This window comes from Artemia franciscana, chromosome 6, assembly GCF_032884065.1.
Source record: "Artemia franciscana chromosome 6, ASM3288406v1, whole genome shotgun sequence".
Classification (NCBI taxonomy): Eukaryota; Metazoa; Arthropoda; class Branchiopoda; order Anostraca; family Artemiidae; genus Artemia; species Artemia franciscana.
Window position 1 is genome coordinate 30,542,667 of NC_088868.1, and position 22,242 is coordinate 30,564,908.

At 35.1% G+C, this 22,242-nt stretch overlaps 1 protein-coding gene across 2 annotated transcripts in view; it reads right to left on the reverse strand.

Annotated features, from left to right (window-relative positions):
- Positions 1-19,424, reverse strand: part of LOC136028300 (ATP-binding cassette sub-family C member Sur-like) — a 234,735-nt gene extending 215,311 nt beyond the window's left edge. The window contains exons 1-2 of one of the 2 annotated variants that reach the window (XM_065706058.1): positions 19,245-19,424; positions 11,235-11,427 (exon numbers count right to left, since the gene is read on the reverse strand). The gene's annotated coding sequence lies outside the window, so the exon portion shown is untranslated. Of the gene's footprint in view, positions 1-11,234; positions 11,428-16,998; positions 17,017-19,244 lie in introns of those variants that run through there. The other variant, XM_065706059.1, reaches the window with a different exon arrangement.
- Positions 19,425-22,242: the final 2,818 nt, after the last annotated feature.

A 22,242-nucleotide genomic window follows, 5' to 3' on the forward strand; every position in this document is an offset into this window, starting at 1 on the left:
AAAAGGTAAAAAACTAAAAACTAAAAAAGAAAAAAAAGAAAAAAAACTAAAAAAAGGTAAAAACTACAAAAAAAAAACTAAAAAGAAAAAAAAGTTAAAAAGGAAAAAAACTGAAAAAAAAAAAAAAACTATAGACCGGGACACAGGGAATATAACTGACGACCGGGACACTCAAAGAGAAATCACAGACTGGGACACTGGGACACAAATGACGACCGGGAGATATAAATGACGACCGGGACACTCAAAGATAAATTACAGACCGGGATACAAATGACGAACGGGACACCGGGACACAGGAAATATAAATGACGACCGGGACACTCAAAGAGAAATTACAGACTGGGACACTGAGACACAAATGACGACCGGGATACTGGGAATATAAATGACGACCGGGACACAGGGACACAACTACAAGGGGGATGCCGGGGGCACAGGGGGATATATAAATGACGACGGAGACACAGGGAATGTTCGATTAGCAATCACCATCAACAAAGCTCAAGGGCAATCATTAGAATAATCAGGCATAGATCTGAATACGGATTGTTTTTCCCATGGACAATTTTATGTTGCATGTTCAAGAGTCGGTAAACCCGACAATCTATTTATATGCACAGACAATGGGACATCGAAGAATGTTGTATATTCGCAAGTTTTACGTAGTTAAAAACATATATATATATATATATATATATATATATATATATATATATATATATATATATATATATATATATATATATATATATATATCTTTCTATACTCACGCGTGGGACACAGGGACACAACTACAATGGCGCGTAACTAATATGGCGCGTAACGACTTACGCACGCGGGGAGGCTTGGGGGGGGGGCGAAGCGCCACCCCAACAGCTATTATACTATAAAATTTCATCCCTTGCTTATATCCCTTTGCTATGGGATATGTTGAATGATGGATAATTCGTCAATCTTTATATTGCGTTTGTACCTCGTTCTCTGGTTTTATTTGCAAGTATCTATCTATCTATTAGGCATCAATGAGGGAGGGAGTAGGAAGAGCCTGTGCCCCCTCTCAAGATTTTGAAAAGAATGCATTTTTATTGAAAAAGCCTTTTTGGTAGTTCAATTGAAAGAATAAAAAAAAGTGTAACTCTTTAGATGTTGAAATGTACATTTCTACCCCACCCCCCCCATCCCCAAATTTATTTATATATGTGTTTCAAACTACGTAAAAATTGCGAATATACAACATTTTTGGCTTTCCCACTACTGGAAGCTTTCCGTTTCCAATTGCCAGCAATTGATCTGAAAATGTTTGACCAGAATCATCGTTTTGCAATCGGACACGCATATTTGTAGTTAATTTTAATATTTTTACGTGTGCCCATAAATTAGAATTCTTCAGGCAAGCATTCATTTCGTCTGCAGGAGTTAAACTACGTAAAAATTGCGAATATACAACATTCTTGGCTTTCCCATTGTCTGTGCATATACAAAGCCGTATGCACTAATAATGACGTCATATGCAAACACTTAGCCATTCATTATTTTTATAATTTTTTAGAATATTCGGAAATACTTTTTCAATCAATTCATTTTTGGACGTCACTAAACTACAGAAATCAGCAGGTAGTTGTATACGTCCTGAAATTGAGTCTATCGTATCATAAATGTCTTTTTGTTCCGACGTTAACTTGTAAATGTTATTTTGTACATACGACAATAGATCACTCGTACTGTAACTTTGTTCACGATCCAATTCTACACATGTCGAAACAGCAGCGATACGGTTAGGTGAAGGCATTCCCAAATCCTGAAGAGGTTTGTTTGCCATACGTACGCACAAATCTTCTATAATAACTAAAAGCCATTTATTATTTTTATAATTTTTTAGAATATTCGGAAATACTTTTTCAATCAATTCATTTTTGGACGTCACTAAACTACAGAAATCAGCAGGTAGTTGTATACGTCCTGAAATTGAGTCTATCGTATCATAAATGTCTTTTTGTTCCGACGTTAACTTGTAAATGTTATTTTGTACATACGACAATAGATCACTCGTACTGTAACTTTGTTCACGATCCAATTCTACACATGTCGAAACAGCAGCGATACGGTTAGGTGAAGGCATTCCCAAATCCTGAAGAGGTTTGTTTGCCATACGTAGTGACGTCATGTTTCTGTGTCGGCTGACGTCATGAAATTAGTTGTCAGGTGACGTCATATTTCTGTGTCGGCTGACGTCATGAAATTAGTTGTCGTCATTTTTGCTTTGACGGTGACGTCATTCAAGATATATAAGACATATGTTCACGTAGAAATCTATTAATGTTTAAGTTTACAATGACTGATGAACTTACCATGGCAAAAGCCGATGAAGATGCTCAAAGAGTCTATGCCAAAAAACTTGCTGCTGATAGAGAAAGTCAGAAAAGAAAGCGTGCCGAGGAACTACCAGAGCAACGCGAAAGCAGACTTGCTGCTAAAAGAGAAAGTGAAAAAAGAAGGCGTGCCGAGGAATCAAAAGAACAGCAGGGAAACAGGCTTGAGGCTGATAGAGAAAGAAAGAACAGAAAGCGTGCCGAGGAATCAAAAGAACAGCAAGGAAACAGGCTTGAGGCTGATAGAGAAAGAAAGAACAGAAAGCGTGCCGAGGAATCAAAAGAACAGCAAGGAAACAGGCTTGAGGCTGATAGAGAAAGAAAGAACAGAAAGCGTGCCGAGGAACTACCAGAGCAACGCGGAAGCAGGCTTGCTGCTGATAGAGAAAGTAAGAAAAGAAGGCGTGCCGAGGAATCAGAGCAACCTGAAAGTTATCGCCTGGCATTCAGGTACAACCCAGTCGATGATTATAGCTTGAGTAGATGTGTTCAAATCGGGACAATGTCTAAAATTTGTCCCTATTGCAAGGCCTTGAAATTCAATGGTGAAACAATGGGAATGTGTTGCGCCTCAGGAAAAGTTAAACTTCCTCTATTGGCTGCACCACCAGAGCCATTGAAGACTTTCCTTACTGGAACTACGTCAGAATCTAAGCGTTTTTTGTCAAAAATCAGAAAATACAACTCATGTTTCCAAATGACGTCGTTTGGAGCCCAAATCGAAAATCCAGATCAATTTATGTCTACTTTCAAAGTAAAAGGGCAAATTTATCATAAAGCAGGGTCCCTTCTACCATTCTCAGGCGAGAATCATAAATTTTTACAATTGTACTTCATCAGTGATAGAAATTCTGAATTGAATGCACGTTGCGAAATTTCTCCCAAGGTTGAAAGGACAATCGTTTCCCAATTGCAACATCTTTTCCACGAAAATAATAAATTAGTGCGTCTGTTCAAAACAGCCATCGATTTGATGCCTACTGATACGCATAAAATTGTTATTTCCGCTGACAAAACGCCTCCTGGCCAACATGTGCGTAGATACAATGCTCCGACTATCGACGAAGTGGCAATCGTTATGGTCGGTGATCAGTTTTTACTTCGAGACATTATTCTTCATAAGCGAAACGCTCAGTTGTTAAGAATTGCTGAAACTCATCGATGCTACAATGCCCTACAATATCCTATCATTTTTTGGGATGGAGCCGACGGCTATCACTTTAATATTAAATTGATGAATCCAGCCACTAACAAAGAAATGAATAAGAAATGCAGTGCAATGCATTATTATTCCTATAGACTAATGATTCGGCAGGATGAAGAAAATTATATTTTAAAATGCCGTGAATTGTTTCACCAATTCGTCGTGGATATGTATGCTAAAATTGAATCAGAACGTTTGCTATATATCCGCCTGAATCAGACCAAGCTCCGCTCTGAACAATACATTCATTTGCGAGATGCAGTTATAAATGACGGTAATACCACAAACGTTGGAAGATTAACAATTTTACCTTCGTCATATGCTGGCAGTCCCCGTCATATGCATGAATATGCTCAAGATGCTATTGCGTATGTTCGTCTCTATGGTCGTCCAGATTTATTTATTACATTTACATGTAATCAATCTTGGGACGAGATACTGCAGCTTTTACTTCAAGGACAATCGGCGGTTCATAGGCATGACATTACGGCACGTGTCTTCCGGCAAAAGTTGAAATCACTGATAAACTACCTTGTAAAACATGAAGTGTTTGGGTCAGTGCGATGCTGGATGTACTCAGTGGAATGGCAAAAACGAGGTTTGCCACACGCACATATACTAATCTGGCTACATAAAAAAATTACTTCAAACGAAATTGATGATGTGATTTCCGCTGAAATACCTGATAAAAATGTCGATAAGGGGTTACATGATATTATTGTAAAAAATATGATACATGGACCTTGCGGTGCACTGAACGAAAATTCACCATGCATGGCCAAAGGAAGGTGCACAAAGCAATATCCTCGACTTTTAGTACCCAAAACAATTACTGGCAATGATGGTTACCCACAATATAGAAGAAGATCTACTGAAGATGGCGGTAAAACAGCAATAATAAAGAAGCGTAACGGTACCACCATCGAAGTAGATAACCAGTGGGTCGTTCCATATTCCCCATTATTATCAAAAACATTTAATGCACACATAAACGTTGAATACTGTAACTCCGTAAAGGCAATCAAATACATATGTAAATACGTCAACAAAGGCAGTGACATGGCAGTTTTTGGCTTGCAGCCCGAAATCAAAGATTTCGATGAAATCGTAGAATATCAGGCTGGAAGATACATAAGCAGTAATGAAGCTGTTTGGCGAATTCTTTCATTTCCGATACATGAACGTAGTCCAGCTGTTGTTCACTTAGCGGTACATTTACAGAATGGTCAACGTGTTTATTTCACGGAAACCAACGTGCAACAAAGAGTCCTGAATCCACCGGATACAACATTAACAGCTTTTTTTTCGCTTTGCAAAAATGATTCTTTTGCAAAAAAACTGCTGTATACTGAAGTGCCTTCGTATTACACGTGGAATACTAAAAATAAAATATTTGAACGTCGAAAACAGGGTAAGTCAGTCGACGGCCAACCTACCATCTTCAAAGATACCACGATAGGAAGACTCTACACCGTTCACCCCAATCAACATGAATGCTTCTTTCTACGCCTGCTTTTGGTGAATGTACCCGGTCCGACATCCTTTGAGTATTTGAGGACTGTAAATGGTACTATACATGACACTTACCGTAGTGCATGCCAAGCTCTGAATTTATTGGAGAATGACCAACACTGGGATAACTGCATCAATGACGCGTGCGAAACGTCAACTCCAAGTCAAATTCGTGCATTGTTTGGCATCATTTTAACAACTTGCTCTCCATCAGCTCCTACAGAGTTATGGGAAAAATATAAGTCAAAAATGTCCGAAGATATACTCCATCGAAAACAGTTAGAGACGTCAGATATGACTTTTGATTTTACATCAGAAATTTATAACTACACTTTAGTTGTTATAGAAGATTTGTGCGTAAGTATGGCAAACAAACCTCTTCAGGATTTGGGAATGCCTTCACCTAACCGTATCGCTGCTGTTTCGATATGTGTAGAATTGGATCGTGAACAAAGTTACAGTACGAGTGATCTATTGTCGCATGTACAAAATAACATTTCCAAGTTAACGTCGGAACAAAAAGACATTTATGATACGATAATGCATTGTGTCGATAACAACGTTGGAGAAATTTTCTTTTTGGATGCGCCAGGAGGTACTGGTAAAACGTTTGTGATAAAACTGATTCTGGCATCAATTCGATCAAAAAATGATATAGCGTTGGCAATTGCGTCGTCCGGAATAGCCGCAACATTGCTGCCTGGTGGAAGAACTGCTCATTCCGCTTTGAAATTGCCTCTGAACTTGCATTCTACAGAAACTCCCACGTGCAATATTTCCAAATCATCTGGGATGGGTAAAGTATTGTAGCAATGCAAACTTATTATTTGGGATGAGTGCACAATGGCACACAAAAAATCGCTCGAGGCTCTGGATCAATGCTTGAAAGATTTGCGAGGGAAGTCTAAACCCTTTGGCAGCACCTTAATATTGCTTGCGGGAGATTTCAGGCAAACATTACCTATAATAGCTAGATCAACTCCTGCAGACGAAATGAATGCTTGCCTGAAAAATTCTAATTTATGGGCACACGTAAAAACATTAAAATTAACTACAAATATGCGTGTCCGATTGCAAAACGATGACTCTGGTCAAACATTTTCAGATCAATTGCTGGCAATGGGAAACGGAAAGCTCCCAGTAGACTCAATTTCAGGACGTATACAACTACCTGCTTATTTCTGTAATTTAGTGACGTCCAAAAATGAATTGATTGAAAAAGTATTTCCGAATATTCTAAAAAATTATAAAAATAATAAATGGCTAAGTGAAAGAGCGATTCTCGCACCCAAAAATATAGACGTCCACGAAATCAACAATATTGTTTTGACCAAGATTCGAGACCAGGCAGTCCTTTACAAGTCAGTCGACACAGTTTTGGAACCAAATGAAGCGGTTAATTATCCATCTGAATTTTTAAATTCCATAGATCTTTCAGGGTTTCCACCACACGTGCTACAACTAAAAATAGGCGTACCAATAATACTTTTAAGAAATATAAACCCACCAAAGCTTTGCAATGGCACTCGACTTGCCGTAAAAAAAACAATGGAAAACCTAATAGAGGCCACAATCTTGACAGGGCCTTTTGAGGGTGAGGCTGTTCTTATTCCTCGCATTCCCATGATTCCAACGGATCTGCCTTTTCAATTTAAAAGATTGCAATTCCCAATTCGATTAGCATTTGCAATCACCATTAACAAAGCTCAAGGTCAATCATTAGAAAAATGTGGTATAGATCTTAATACTGATTGTTTTTCCCATGGACAATTGTAAGTTGCATGTTCGAGGGTCGGTAAACCTGACAATCTATTTATATGCAGCGACAATCCGACAGCGAAGAATGTTGTATATTCGCAAGTTTTACGCAGTTAATTTGTATTTTGGAACCAAATGAAGCGATTAATTATCCATCTGAATTTTTAAATTCCATAGATCCTTCAGGGTTTCCACCACACGTGCTACAACTAAAAATAGGCGTACCAATAATACTTTTAAGAAATATCAACCCACCAAAGCTTTGCAATGGCACGCGACTTGCCGTAAAAAAAAAACAATGAAAAACCTAATAGAGGCCACAATCTTGACAGGGCCTTATGAGGGTGAGGCTGTTCTTATTCCTCGCATTCCCATGATTCCAACGGATCTGCTTTTTCAATTTAAAAGATTGCAATTCCCAATTCGATTAGCATTTGCAACCACCATCAACAAAGCTCAAGGGCAATCACTAGAAAAATGCGGTATAGATCTTAATACAGATTGCTTTACCAATGTACAATTGTATGTTGCATCTTTGAGGGTCGGTAAACCTGACAATCTATTTATACGCACAGACAATGGGACAGCGAAGACTGTTGTATATTCACAAGTTTTACGTAGTTAATTTGTATTGTATCTATCTATCTATCTATCTATATAAAAACGAGTTGTGTGTATGCATGTTTGTTTGTTTGTAAAAAGAGCGTTTGCATATGACGTCATTATTAGTACATACAGCTTTGTATATGGACAGACAATGGGAAAGCCAAGAATGTTGTATATTCGCAATTTTTACGTAGTTTGAAACACATATATAAATCTATCTATATTCACAGGTGGGACACAGGGACACAACTACAATGGCGCGTAACTAATATGGCGCGTAACGACTTACGCGCGCGGGGGGGCTTGGGGGGGCGCGAAGCGCCCCACCAACTAGGTGTTGGGGTGGCGCGAAGCGCCACCCCAACAGCTAGTATATATATATATATATTTTATTCCCTTTCTTATATCCCTTTGTTATAGGATATACTGAATTATATATATATATATATATATATATATATATATATATATATATATATATATATGTTATTCCCTTTCTTATATCCCTTTGTTATAAGATATACTGAATGAAGGATAATTCGTTGATCTTTTTATTGCTTTTGTACCTCGTTCTATTGTTTTATTTGCAATTATCTACCTATCCATTGGGCATCAATGAGGGAGGGAGCAGGAAAAGCCTGTGCCCCTCTCAAGACTTTGAAAAAAAGAAGATTTAATATGAGTTTTTATTGAAAAAGCCTTTTTTGGTAGTTCGATTGAAAGAATTAAAAACTCCTTAGATATTGGAATGTTCATTTCTACCCCCCCCCCCAATTTTCATGAATTTACGCAACTGTATCCGTGATGCATCATACTCAAATACAACAAGTGTTTAAAATAAAGCTTCAGTTCCAATACACCTTTTTGGAAGTCATTTAGTGCTTGTCATTTTAGTGTGGAAGCAAATTTAGTCGAAGGTTAGTTTTTAGACTTCTACATATATTGAAAATGTCTCAAATGTAAATTGGGATTGATTTTTTAGGCAAATCTGCAAAGTTATCCTTCCTTATCTGGACTTCCCCCAGACCCATTTTCCACCACCCAGCTAATAATTGGCGTTTCGAACAATCCTGTCAAAACTAGGATAGGCCTAAATAAGTCAACCATGAACAGAAACAGATAATTTTTTCTTAGTATGCCTTTACCTTTACGGTATGACTAATTTTTCACCGTCATTTCCACTTGGCTGTGGAAAATTGGCTCAAGCTTTGCCCCTCCACGGAGTTTAGAAACATTACGCCACTGGGCAGCTCTTCATAAATTTCTTTAATTTAGTCCATTCACTTGAATCCTTATTAGTTTTTACAAAGTATTAAATAGCTACACACAATGTTATCGAACTCATCATTTGAGATCCGTCGTGTTAATTGAATTATGTCAAGCTCAGGCCTTTAATTAAACAAGCTCCAATGGATTTTATTGTGAATAAACAATGAATATTGGTGGTGAGCCTAGGTTCAGTGCTGAGTATCATTCCTTACCATAAAAGGTGTATTCAAATTTCAATGCAGAAAACACTTCACTTTCAGTCTAGGAAAAGGTTTTTTTTATCACCAATAGAAAGGTTAAGAAATTTCAAAAGACTAAATACTACACATGGCTCTCTAAAATCTACAAATCAAGATGTGAGCTTAACTAGTCATTAATGAAAGCCAAATGAGAGACAATTGCACAAATCTTCACTTTGAATACTTGCGTTCATGATTAATTTGTTTTTTTAAAGTCATCATAACAATGGCCTTTACAAATAATATGAAAAAATAAAAAAAAAAGGGGGGGAGTAAATTTTAATGATTATGTTGTTGAAAATTGGTTGGGTTTTAGGATTTTGAAAACTATGAACTGAAAATATTGCGTAGGTCTAACAATTTGAAATTTTAGTTATTCTATTAAATTATAAATTATATTTTTATTCTTAATAGTTATTATAATTATATTAACATTGTAACTAATATTATAATAAATTATATGATTATTTAATATATATATAATTAATAATTGTATTAATATTACAATAAACTATAATTACATTAATAGATATTCTATTAAATCATAAGTTATAATTAATATATTATATTCATATTATATTAAATTATAATTAAATTTTTATTAAATATTTAAAAATTCAGTGCAAATAAATCTGGGGGTTGGAAGGGTTCGAGCTGAGCAGTGTGTTTAAACTTTTAGTTACTTTATATTCTATCGGTTACGTTTGTAACCCTGCAACCATGACTAAGTAAAAAAAAAAAAAAAAAAAAAAAAAAAAAAAAAAAAAAAAAAAAACTAGAAAGCGAGACAATGGAAAAGATAAATGTCTATCCATTTCTGGGATATGATTGGGGATTTATTTCTGGGATTACTACGAAAGGAAGGTCCGGATATTATAATTAGGATACTCTAATATTAGGATATCCTAAAATACTAGGATATTCTAATATTTATTTGCTTTTAAGCGATTTTATTGGTTAACTTGGAAAGTTATAGTTCCTTGTTTTTAAGATTATCCGACCGCTTTATTGTCACATCTGAGGTATAATATTAACGATAAAACTGTATGACATCGTCAGGGAACTCAGTTTAGAGGGAAATCCATTTTACTTACATTTTTTGACGAATTGCTAGTTGAACAAATGTGTGGGGGGAGGGTAAATATTGTAACACCATCTCGCCCTGAATTCGATTCATAATATCACTGACGTGAAAAAGAGACTCTTTTTCTTGCTTTTCTAAGCGACTTTGCGTAACCTTTTCGAATGATAATAAATAAATGGATGTTCAAATTATTGTGTTAATTAGGTATTGATAAATTTTGCAGTCTACTTTAATTACTTTTGTTCCGGCTTAACCAACGACCCATACAATTACCTTATAAAATTAATTTATTTATTTACCTATTATTTACCATTAATTACCATTTAATTTAATTACCAATTAATTACCACTAATTTACCTATAAAACATTGAAATGTAATTTGTGAAGAACAATAAAAACATTTATAAATTCCAGTTTCCCGTTTATTTTATTTCAATAAGCTTTTAGGAAAGTTAATGCAAAACTTCAACTATCAGTTTCAAGATTTTCAACGTGGCAATGGTTACTTGGTAAAATTTAGTAACTTGACAATTTGTTGACTTGGCATCAAAGCATTACAAAATTATTCCGGAAAAACCCCAGTTTAGGGTTATCAAACTTTTTTTGCACAAGAAGAGTTCACCAGGCCATTCATAATTTGCCAGAACATTTCTCTAAATTAACTTCGGTGAGTATGCAACAAGTCTATCAATTTCTTGGGATGTTCCTACCTTCAACAGGGGAAGTCAAAGGATAAATTGCAGGATACAATTTATACAAGCATCGCTGCAGCGATGCTTCGCATCGAGCATCAATACTCGATGATATAAGGTACAAGCATACAATTTATACAAGCATCGCTATAGCACTACCTAAGTAAAAATCCATGTCATTCAATATATTATTCATTTATCCCCCCACCGCAAATTTTTAATTTACAATGAGTGGTCTTAGAAAATACAACGAGAGTTTGATCGATTAGAATTAAAACGTGCGGTAACAGTAGAGGTCGACTAAAATCCACCCTTGTTCGCGGCCATTTTCGATACCTGACCCAGTAAAACCCACAAGACGTCCTATTAAAGTTTGAACGCAACCATTTTGTTCAAAATAAATGAAAAGGCCAATAGATACATAGGACAAGTGTCACTCAAGTTTCTGTTGATTTTGGAAAACAAGAATAACAATTAATTTTCTGGCATTGACTCACCTCTGCATCGTCGAAGACCAAGTTCCCGGCCTCTGCAACGTAATGTCCCCCAAAAACGGGACGACGCACATGCTGGATTATGGCCTGCCAATTGTAATTTGTTAGGTTGGTCTAGCTTAATTTTTTCTTCAGCTGCCATCGCGTTTGTAAAAAAAATACGGGTCTTGTATCCTTTATATCATGAGACAGCAATCTGGAAAAATGTAACTATTTAATATAGTATACAGAATACAATACAGTTAAATATAATATGGAACTATATTAATAAGTAAAGCGCTAGAAAACTCATGAGAAAAATTCCCGTCTAATATAAGGTTTTTTTTATCAATTAATCAAAAAACAAACTTTGCGAAAAATAATTTTTCCAGAGAAAGGCAAAGAGCCCTATTAAATTTAAAACCGGCAGAAAACTATCAAACAGTTCGTGGCAACGAACTGTAGTAAGGAGCGACCCGGCTCAATAGTGAACGAAACTCTAAGAAACGGAATTTTGATGCTAAAATATACATCAAAAGAATCGGATTTTCATGCTGATTTTAAATATATAAGTTTCATCAAATTTAGTCTTTGTCATCAAAAGTTACGAGCCTGAGAAAATTTGCCTTATTTTGGAAAATAGGGGGAAACACCCCGTAAAAGTCATAGAATCTTAACGAAAATCACACCATCGCTACTATCTACAAAAATGTGGAATTTCGTATTTTTTGCCAGAAGACAAATCACGGATAAGTGTTTATTTGTTTGTTTGTTTTTTTTTCCCAGTGGTCATCGTATCGACCAAGTGGTCCTAGAATGTCGCAAGAGGGCTCATTCTAACGGAAATGAAAAGTTCTAGCGCCCTTTTTAAGTGACCAAAAAAATTGGAGGGCACCCTCCCACGCTCATTTTTTCTCCAAAGTCAACGGATCAAAATTTTGAGATAGCCATTTTGTTCCGCATAGTCGAAAACCATTATACCTATGTCTTTGGGAATGACTTACTCCCCCACAGTTCCTGGGGGAGGGGCTACAAGTTACAAACTTTGACCAGTGTTTACATATAATAATGGTTATTGGGAAGTGTACAGACGTTTTCAGGGGGATTCTTTTGGTTTTGGGGGTGGGGATGAGGGGAGGGGGCTATGAAGGAGGATCTTTCCTTGGAGAAATATGTCATGGGGGAAGACATATTCAATGAAGAGGGCGCAGGATTTTCTAAAACTACTATAAAAAAACAATGAAAAAATAAACATGAAAAAGTTTGTTCAATTGAATGTAAGGAGTAGCATTGAAACTTAAAACGAACAGAGATTATCACGCATATGAGGGATTATAAAAATACTTTAGCATAAAGAGCGAGGTATTTAGGAGGAGATAAATGCCTCGCTTTTTATGCTAAAATATTTTTAGTAATTTCAACTATTTACTCGACGGCCTTTCTGATTCAGGGGTTATTCTTAAAGAATTGAGACAAAACTTACGATTTAGTGTAAAGAGCGAGGCATTATCGAGGGGACAAATCCCCTTATATGCATAATAAAAATATAATAATATAAAAGTTTATTACGTAAGTTAATTCTTAAGTTACGTATATTTTTTACTAATAGAAACGTTCGTTAAAAATTAAAAGTTATAGTTGCCTTTTTATGTAACCGAAAAACTGGAGGGCAACTAGGCCTCCTTCCCCACCTCTTATTTCTCAAAATCGTCTGATCAAAACTAAGAGAAAGCCATTTAGCCAAAAAAAGAATTAATATGCAAATTTCATTTTAATAATTAATGTGTGGAGAGCCAAAATCAAACATGCATTAATTCAAAAACGTTCAGAAATTAAATAAAAAAAACCTAGTTTTTTTAACTGTAAGTAAGGAGCGACATTAAAACTTAAAACGAACAGAAATTACTCCGTATATGAAATGGGTTGTCCCCCTCTCAACGCCTCGCTCTTTGCGCTAAAGCTTTTAATTGTTTTAAAAAGTAGAACTGTGGCAAAGAGTCAAACTTTAGCGTAAAGAGCGAGGCGTTGAGGAGGGGACAACCCATTTCATATACGGAGTAATTTCTGTTCGTTTTAATTTTTAATGTCGCTCCTTACTTACAGTTAAAAAACTAGTTTTTTTATTTAATTACTATTAAAGAATAAATGAGACCCAAAAGGAACAGAAATTAAAATAAATAGTTAATTAAAACAAAGATAAGATATACTTAACTAGATCAATAACTCGTAAAATGAGTGAACAATTACTGCAAACAAGTGTTCGGCTAATGCCCCCTTTCCCATCGCCTAAACGTAAAAGTCTCAAAGCCTGTTGCGTAATTTACGTTTTATTGAAAACTACATGCATTGAACAGTATGACTTAGTATTTCAGAACATCAATGACGACAAAAAGCTAAATCACTATAACAATCAAAATGAGTGGAAATAGCTTAGGAAAAAAATTGAATATCTAATATATAACAATATTAATTCTAGGAAATTTCAACTTTTCAAGATACAACACAATTCATTGTACTCAAAACACTGATTATAAATACAACAGTATTTTTTTTTTACTTTTCAGTATTATGAACATCAAATATATGTTTATAATATATTTTGTTTTCAATAGGCTTTAGAACTTTTATAGTTAGGTGATGGAGAAGGATGCATTAGCCGAGCTCCTATTTATAGAAATTTCTGTTCGTTTTAAATTGAATTTTTCAATTTAATTTTTACTTGATTTATGACCTATTAGGTTAATTAATTTATTAACAGGTAATTAATCTATTAATGTTAATTTATAAAATTAATTAAATATATTAACATCAGTGTCTGTTATCTTTCTTAGACGAAAATAGCGACGAAGACCACACTGCCTTTCCATATCAAACAAACACAAAGTAGAAACAATAGAGATTTTTTTTTAGTTTTAAAAAAAAATCATTAGTTTTAATTCTCACATTTTAATTTAAATTGATATATATATACATATATTTTTTTTCTTTCAAGTGTTGTGCTGAAGACGGCCCTTGGACATATCCACTGAATTGAATTCCACTGTCCTGGAAAAAAAATTCGCTATTGTTTCTACTTTGTGTTGGTTCGTTATCTTTCTATACTTAGACAGCGCTATTGTGCTTCCTAGGATATAATCATTTATCTTTGTTTCTCTTCGCTTCCGGAAAAATTCGCTATTGTTTCTACTTTGTGTTGGTTCGTTATCTTTCTATACTTAGACAGCGCTATTGTGCTTCCTAGGATATAAGCATTTATCTTTGTTTCTCTTCGCTTCCGGAAAAATTCGCTATTGTTTCTACTTTGTGTTGGTTCGTTATCTTTCTATACTTAGACAGCGCTATTGTGCTTCCTAGGATATAATCATTTATCTTTGTTTCTCTTCGCTTCCGGAAAAATTCGCTATTGTTTCTACTTTGTGTTGGTTCGTTATCTTTCTATACTTAGACAGCGCTATTGTGCTTCCTATGATATAATCATTTATCTTTGTTTCTCTTCGCTTCCGGTTTTAATTATTCTACAATACTAGTTTCCAGTCGTTTTGGATCAAATTAATATTATGTATTTCAAGATAAAAGGGCGTGGGAGTGGAGAAGGTTGTTCACAGATCACTTTTAATTCTTAAAAAAGGATAATAGAAATTCTCATTTCAAACTGAACAAGCCAACTCTAATTTTATACAACCACCCCATCCATTTAAACTGGCTCTGGGATTTTTATTAAAGAGAATACATTGAAGCCTTATATATGCCTCTACCATAGGCAACGCTAGAATCTAGCCTCTAATATATACGAAAATTAACAGGTTCCCAGGATTGTCTGAAATAACCCCAAGTATTTCCAATTTCATATAATATATCTTGCACAATTTTGTTTTCTATAGTCTACAGAGAAGCATCATCCGTCCCTGTTTGCCAGCCATAAGAATTTGGGTCACACACTTCTAACACCAAACGATATCCTTCAACATTTAGCATTGACATTTAAGGAATATAGTACAAAGATTTTTATCTTTTTGCTCACTTTGAGCAAAAAGACTAATAGTAGACTAATAGTAACTAAGACTAATAAAAGACTAGTAGTGACTAATAGTAGTTAGCAACGTCGAATCTATCAAAATAAATTAAGGTAAAAAAAATCTATTAATAAATAAGCCTCAAATGTACATGATATCTCCAAAGGCATGCCTTAAAGCATGTAATAGCATGCCTCGTTTGGAGATATCTCCAAACGCATAATTAATTAACCATCACTTTTGGCTCTTAAAAGGGAACTAGAACTTCTAATTTCAACAAAATGAGCCACCTCTAATGTTTATACAACTATCCCTTACATCAGAACCTCAAATGCCCTTCGGGCATTTAAGAAGAAAATGTACATGGGCAGGATCTGAGGTAATGACTCTATACGGCACTCCTTTATACGCCAAGATGCATTGCAGCGATTGCATTTAAACTAAAATGAAAATTAACTTTTAACGACAGGGCTTTGCGGACAACAAAAATAATAAAACAAAAAACATAGCATCTAGAATCAAATCCCTTCATTCACAAACGTATTTTTATGATTCATTTGGTTTTGAAAGCAGATGAGAAGGCACACAATTTTTTTTCTAGGGTAAGCAAGCAAAACCGAATTTTGAAAAATTGTCCAAAATAGGATGATAGTGGAAACAATAGAGAAAACAAACCATTGAGAAAAAAAAACATAGGGACTATATAAACACACCACTTTACTGATTCATAGATGAAACATTCTTGCAGTTTTAAAATGCTACACATAAAATTCCATTTATCGTTGTGCATTAGATTTTTTATTTTTTATCGATGCATGTTTTGACTATTGCAATTATAGCTCCGGTGTCTAAGTAAAGAACAGGGTGACTTGCATTTATTAGTTATTCAACAATTTTTCTGAATTTCTAAATATATAATTATGTGCATTTCTGGAAGTCTCAACAACTTTTCATTTTAATATTGCACAAGAGAAAAAAATTTTAAATATGCTTTGCTTTCATTAAGGAGCGAACGATACTCTAAGTTTGAATTTGCTTTATGCATTGATGGCGCAATTAATCCGTCTCAAGGGAGATCCAAAGCAAGGAATATTCAAAAACTCAAATATATTGTTATGTTGTTAGCACATGGGAAAACGTATACAGCGTACATATTTTCTAAAATATTTAGAAAGCCTTTTCTAAATGCAGAATTTTAGTGGATTTAAAATCCAAACCGTTTCCAGGCCACATACATATTAATTACACCTCCCCCCCTAAACTAATACATAAGCAAAAAGCCGAATCAAAGTGAAGATTTTAACCGAAGCGGGGCCCCCTTCCATATTAAACCCCCCCCCCCCATTCCAAATGTGGTGCATGTAGCAGCTTAACCGGTTGCCCCCCTGTGAACGGCTCTGTCTAAAATTGAAACATAAAGATCAAACTATATTTCTTTTTAATTGAAATATATCAGCATGTATTACCAATTGACTATGTCTCCATAGCAACTAAATACTATGGGAAGCTTGGGACATTTGGAACAAAAAATCTGGTCTCGTAAAATCCAAAAAGTGCATTATCATAACCATGAACTCTCTTCTTGATCAAGATAAATTCTGTCACGTCATTTTTTCCCGGCTCATCATGTTAGCATAAAACCGATGATATTTCAAAATATGCTTACATTTAAGTAAACCAAAAATTATTTTCTGAGCATTCAAAAAAACAAACCACGTATATTAAAATACCAAGAATTGTGTATGCGTCTATTTATTTACCAGCATTCAGTTTACCTCGAATCAATCTCTTTAAACTCGAAAGTTTTCGTTAACATATCTTCAACCACGCTTCCAGAACAAATTATTGAAAGGCAGCTCAAGGTTTCTATCTTCTGAAAGACCTAGTCACAAGCTTGACATATGCATTCTTGTTTTATGGATCCATCGAAAACCTTATTCTTCGTTTTCGTCTTCTCTTCCATTAATCTCAATAGTGAAATTAAAAATTCATAGTCATCATTTTGCTATCCAATTTCAAACATCGGAGAAAGGCCTTTAAAGAAAACTTGATCATAGTTAATGTTATTTGTGATTAAATACAAAAATTAGTTTTTTCAGCTGAAAAAAAGGAGCAACATTAAAACTTAAAACGAGCAAAAATTATTTCTTACGCGACGGGGGCTACCCCTACTTCAACCCTTGCTTTTTACGCTGAAGTATGAATTTTTGTCACAGTTCTTTTTGAGAAAGACTGCTCAAATATAAGCCCCATTGGATTTTAACGAAAAGCATTTTAAATAACTTTAAGACTTTAGCGCAAAGAGCGTGGGCTGAAGAAGGAGCAGTCCATCTCATATACGGAATCAATTATGTTCGCTTAAGCTTTAATGCTGCTCTTTACTTTCAGTACTTTCAATTTTTTATACTTAATCTCTGAAGCCTCCTTCTCCCACACTTTGTAACATTTCTCCTGGAATATTTCACCGTAGACTTTCGTCCCCACGGAGAATCCCCCCCTCCAAAAGAAAATTACCCATAAATATTTGGCAGCCTGAAACAGCCAGAGTCTATCTTGGTCCAAGGTACTCTGCCAGATATTTAATATATAAAGTGAACAGCTTCTGTATTCATGCCTCCTTGACGAACTCCTTTGAATCTACTGAATGGCTTAGATACGCCTTGTTTAGCAATGATAGCTACAGATAAAGCAATTTCATATATACTAATTAACAATTTAATATAGGGTCTAGGTAGCAACAAGGTAACACCATAAATAGGCCTATCAATGCTATCAAATGCTTCTCAATGTCAAGAAAAGCAATATAAAGCTTACCTTTTCCCGAGCAATATTTTCCCATGAGGGCTTGAAGTATAAAAACACAGTCCGTTGTTGAATAGCCTCTTCAATATCCACCTTGCGTCTCGCTTACAATATTACCCTTATCTGATCAGCACCCTAATCTAACATCCAAAATCTTTTCCAAGAATTTACTAATAGTTGGTACTAGGTTAGTTGAGCGATAATTACTATGCATCATGTGGTCACCCTTTTTAAAAAGCGGCTTTAAAATTAACGTATTCGACGGTGCTAGCCATTAGCAAAAAACCAGGACCACATTAAGCAAACTCAAGAGAACTGGGCATAGGGGCCCTATCAGTTTTTATGCACAGTAGAGTGGATTCTATTAGTACTACTGTGGCTCTTATTACTTTTCAACTCTATCTCTAATATCTCCGATATGAGCTGATAAGAATGTTTAGGCAGGAGGAATTCGCTAACAACTGAATCAATCGACTCGCTATACACTTGCGGGAAAATGGGCGAGGTAGCTAACTCCATATGACCCTCCATGCTTTCAAAATATGTCGGCCAGGAATTAACGTCCAGGATACCCCTGAACTGTTCACGTAGTGCACGCTAGGACTTTCAAAATTCTTTCGTACTGACCAATTTGTAGGCTTCAAAACAATTTTCTGGTTCTTTAATTAGATTTAAAAGTTTCTTCCTTTTTACTAAGGCCTTATGTCGCTTTCTAGCTAATGTAAATGCTAATAGGGCTTTGTGTCGCTTCTCTGACTCAGTAGCATTATTTACTTTCTTTAATCAAATAAAAAAGGCCACCTTGCTGAGTTTACACTCATCATCAAAAGCGTCTCTTTTCATCGGTATTGGTTTCAGGACCCGGTAAACTTCTTCATTTAGAAATTGCTTCAGGAAGACTGTAACTATATTGGGGTCCAAAGAACTGTCACGTAAAACTTTAATTTATCCCAAATCTCGTCCGAGCAGAATCAAGCTTTAAGCGTTTTCGTTTTTTCTTCAGTCCAATTTTGCCCCTAAGGGCTGAGTTTTGCAGCTGACATGAGGGACAAATCCGAAAATTAGATGCCCTTCTAATTTAGAGAGAGTTTTATCAGAAAAAGATCAGAATCTTGCAGGTGGAGAACCCCATAATCCAAGACGCAAGAAGCAAACTCAACATCCACCAAAGCATAACCAATGACATTAGGGTTTGGCCCCAAGAAATAAGTGTACTCACCACTACCTCTGTCTTTGCCAAATCTTCTACTGCAAATTGCTAAGCCATTATCTTCGCCGTATGCTCATAAATTTCTCCCCCCGGTATGTATTCACCTAGACAGGTCGTCACTGCACCTTGTCATCCTGAAGACCTCCGGTAGGATTTGTTGATTCGCATCTGCAAAAAGCAAAGATTTACCTCAAGTGAATTGAAAGTATATGCGTTAAAAGCCCCTATTACAACCCGGTGGTCCTCCAAAAACATCTGTTTCATAAAACACGCCTCTTCTTCAAATATAATCCACATATCTTAGGAGGAGTATGAACTATTTTGCAGAATTTAAATGAGAAAAAACCAGTTTAATTTAAAATAAAACAGTAGAACAAAAAAAGTAATAAAAATTTAAATAATAAAAATCCAAATATTTCGACTCCACGTCTGGAAAAATGAAACAGTAAAAAAAAAAATGCAGTTAAGCTCAATTAAATGCAACGTTTAACAAAAAGACAAAAAACAAACAAAAAAAAGCGAAAAAAATAAATAAAACTCACATCTTAATAACCTCTAAAATACTAAAATCCCTGAATAACCACGCAACAATGACAAAAGATTGTCTTTGGTATGCCAAATTGTGTCTCATATAATTTCAGATTGGCAATAAGATCGAGCAAAAAAGAAATATTACATTTATTTGAAAGAATTTACATAAAACCCCAGGTCATTATCTAAAACCCCCAAATATTTGGATTTACAACAATCTTGGATTTATTTGCGAAATACTACAATCAAACAGTTCGTGGTAACGAACTGTAGTAAGGAGCGACCCGGCTCAATAGTAAACGAAACTCTAAAAAACAGAATTTCGATGCTAAAAGATATATCAAAAGAATCAGATTTTTATGCTGATTTAGAATATATAAGTTTCATCAAATTTAGTCTTTGTCATCAAAAGTTACGAGCCTGAGAAAATTTGCCTTATTTTGGAAAATAGGGGGTAACACCCCCTAAAAGTCATAGGATCTTAACGAAAATCGCACCATCGCATTCAGCGTATCAGAGAACCGTATAGAAAAAATTTCAAGGTCCAATCTACAAAAATGTGGAATTTCGTATTTTTTGCTAGAAGACAAATCACGGGTGCGTGTTTATTTGTTTTTTTTTCCCCAGGGGTCATCGTATCGACCAAGTGGTCCTAGAGTGTTATAAGAGGGCTTATTCTAAATTAAATAAAAAGTTCTAGTGCCCTTTTTAAGTGACCAAAAAATTGGAGGGCACCTAGGCCCCCTCCCACGCTCATTTTTTCCCAAAGTAAACGGACTATAATTTTGAGATAGCCATTTGTTCCGCATAGTCGAAAACCATAATAACTATGTCTTTGAGGATGACTTACCCCCCACAGTCGCTGGGGGAGGGGCTGCAAGTTACAAAGTTTGACCAATGTTTACATACAGTAATAGTTACTGGGAAGTGTACCGTCGTTATCAGGGGGATTTTTTTGGTGTGGGTGTGGGGTTCAGGGGAGGGGGCTATATGGGAGGATCTTTCCTTGGAGGAACATTTCATGGGGGAAGAGAAATTCAATGAAAAGGGCGCAGGACTTTCTAGCATTACTATAAAAAAAAACAATGAAAATATAAACATGAAAAAGTTTTTTCAATTGAAAGTAAGGAAAATCATTAAAACTTAAAATGAACAGAGATTATTACGCATATGAGCGGTTCTAAAAATACTTTAGCATAAAGAGTGAGGTATTTAGGAGGAGATAAATACTTCGCTCTTTATGCTAAAAATTTTTAAGTAATTTCAACTATTTATTCTACGGCCTTTCTGATTCAGGGGTCATTCTTAAAGAATTGGGACAAAACAAGATTTAGTGTGAAGAGCAAGGTATTAACGAAGGGACCAACCCTCTCATATATATAATCAAAAATATAGGAATATAAAAGTTTGTTACGTAAGTTAATTCTTAAGTTACGTATTTTTTTTACTAATAAAAACGTTCGTTAAAAATTAAAAGATCTAGTTGCTTTTTTAAGTAACCGAAAAATTGGAGTGCAACTAGGCCTCCTTCCCCACCCCTTATTTCTCAAAATCGTCTGATCAAAACTAAGAGAAAGCCATTTAGCCAAAAAAAGAATTAATATGCAAATTTCATTTTAATAATTTATGTACGGAGAGCCAAAATCAGACATGCATTAATTCAAAAACTTTCAGAAATTAAATAAAAAAAACAAGTTTTTTGAAATGAAAGTAAGGAGCGACATTAAAACTTAAAACGAACAGAAATTACTCCGTATATGAAAGGGGCTTTTCCTCCTCGACACCCCGCTCCTTGCGCTAAAGTTTGATTCTTTCTCGCAACTCTACTTTTTAAAACAATAAAAAACTTTAGCGTAAGGAGCGGGGTGTCGAGGAGGAAAAGCCCCTTTCATATACGGAGTAATTTCTGTTCGTTTTAAGTTTTAATGTCGCCCCTTACTTTCATTTCAAAAAACTTGTTTTTTTTTATTTAATCACTGTAAAAACCTGAATAGCCACACAACAATGACAAAAGATTGTCTTTGGTATGCCAAATTGTGTCTCATATAATTTCAGATTGGCAATAAGATTGAGCAAAAAAGAAATATTACATTTATTTGAAAGAATTTATATAAAACCCCAGGTCATTACCTAAAACCCCCAAATATTTGGATTTACAACAATCTTGGATTTATTTGCAAAATACTACAATCACTGTAACAGCCTGAATAGCCACAGAGCAATGACAAAAGATTGTTTTTGGTACACCAAACTTTGTCTCATATAAATTCAGATTTGCAATAAGATAGAGCAAAAAAGAAATATTATATTTATTTGAAAGAATTTGCATAAAACCCCGGGTCATTACCTAAAACCCAAAATATTTGGATTTACAACAATCTTGGATTCATTTGCAAAATACTACAATCACTGTAAAAGCCTGAATAGTCACACAGCAATGACAAAAGATTGTTTTTGGTACACCAAATTTTGTCTC